Source organism: Mesocricetus auratus, unplaced genomic scaffold, assembly GCF_017639785.1.
Source record: "Mesocricetus auratus isolate SY011 unplaced genomic scaffold, BCM_Maur_2.0 Super-Scaffold_6730, whole genome shotgun sequence".
In the NCBI taxonomy this organism is placed as follows: Eukaryota; Metazoa; Chordata; class Mammalia; order Rodentia; family Cricetidae; genus Mesocricetus; species Mesocricetus auratus.
The window spans coordinates 26,812,968-26,814,934 of record NW_024429184.1 but is presented as its reverse complement, the minus strand read 5'-3'; the positions used below and the strand labels follow the sequence as shown (position 1 = coordinate 26,814,934).

The following is a 1,967-nucleotide window of genomic DNA, read 5'->3' as shown; positions in this document are numbered from 1 at the left end:
TTTTGACATTTTCTCAATGACCAAGAGCAACAGCAGAGAGATTAATGTATTTCTCCCTTGCTGTTTTCCCCTACCCAAATGGTGATTTTAATTTTTTTCATGATACCGTCTCTATCAGATATAAAACCTCTTTAATTTTCAACAAGGTTGTTTTTAAACCACTTTAATGGTACACTGTTCTTATTTAAGACATGGGAATTTTATGCCCCTTTATGCCTCACCTCTCTGCAAATAGGGAATCTTCCCTACAATATACCTCTCCCAATCAACTTGCAGCATAAGTCTTAAGGCAACACCATTTATCACATGTCCTTAACATGCTTTAAATGTTAATAAATTTAGGAATGTGCTCCCAATCTATTACTTTTCACTATCTTCTCAAGATTGACAGAATTTGCTAGCTTTGGAGGAGAACATACCTCTTTTGGAAAGACTACAAATCAAATTGCTGATTTGTTCATCAGCAAATGTAAGCTAGATTCCTGGCTAACAAATAAACATTGAATGAGGACGGTTCTAGACACAGCCGCATGTCTTCGAGCAGTGTCACAATGTTGAATGTCAGAGTGAATGGATTTGGTCGTATCGGACGGCTGGTTACCATGGCTGCCTTCACTTCTGGCAAAGTGGACATTGTTGCCATCAATCACCCCTGGCAAGTTCAAGGGCACAGTCAAGGCTGAGAATGGGAAGCTTGTCATCAACGGGAAGGTCATCACCATCTTCCAGGAGCAAGATCCTGTCAACATCAAATGGGGTGATGCTGGCACCAAGTATGTTTTGGAGTCTACTGGTGTCTTCACCACCATGGAGAAGACTGGGGCCCACTTGAAGGGTGGAGCCAAGAGGGTTGTCATCTCCACCCCTTCTGCTGATACCCCCATGTTTGTGATGGGTGTGAACCATGACAAGTTTGACAACTCCGTTAAGATTGTCAACAATGCGTCCTGCACCAACAACTGCTTACCTCCCCTGGTCAAGGTCATCCATGACAACGTTGGCATTGTGCAAGCACTCATGACCACAGTCCATGCCATCACGGCCACCCAGAAGACTGTGGATGGCCCCTCCAGGAAGCTGTGGCGTGATGGCCGTGGGGCTGCCCAGAACATCATCCCTGCATCCACTGATGCTGCCAAGGCTGTGGGCAAGGTCACCCCAGAGCTGAATGGGAAGCTCACTGGCAGGGCCTTCCATGTTCCTATCCCCAATGTGTCCATTGTGGATCTGATGTGTTGCCTGGAGAAAGCTGCCAAGTATGAAGACATCAAGAAGGTAGTAAAGCAGGCGTCCAAGGGCCCACTGAGAGGCATCCTGGGATACACCGAGGACCAGGTTGTCTCCTGAGACTTCAACAGTGCAGGTTGTCTCCTGAGACTTCAACAGTGACTCCCACTCTTCCACTTTTGATGCTGAGGCTGGCATTGCACTGAATGACAACTTTGTAAAGCACATCTCCTGGTATGACAATGAATTCAGCTACAGCAACAGGGTGCTGGACCTCATGGCCTACATGGCCTCCAAGGAGTAAGAAGCCCACCCCGGACCATCCACCCTAGCAAGAACTCAAGCACAAGAGAGTCCCTGGCTGCTGAGCAGTACAACAACCCCCACACCGGTCATCTTCCTCACAGTTTCCATCCCAGAGCCCAGAATAAAATAATGAGGGGCTTAGGGAGCCCTTCTCTCTTGAATGCCATCAATAAAGTTCACTGCACCCATCTTAGAAAAAAATAAAGCTGGGTTACTAAGTTAGGGTCAAAACATGTGACTCTAAGTCCTTTGCTCAGAGTGTAGTCACAGGAAACTGATACAGTATTGATTTTGTATTCACTGAGGATTTTTGGTTACTGGTTTTTATTTATTCTGGCTAAGATGACCACTTGCTGGGTATCTCAACACGTAAAAGTTGAAATTTATTTGTCCCTAAGGTGAAGAAGAGAGTACAGTTTTTCTTCACATTTTAT

General features: G+C 45.6%; 1 pseudogene; it reads left to right on the top strand.

Annotated features, from left to right (window-relative positions):
- The first annotated feature begins 551 nt into the window (after positions 1–551).
- LOC101841293 lies at positions 552–1,531 on the top strand (annotated as a pseudogene).
- Positions 1,532–1,967: the final 436 nt, after the last annotated feature.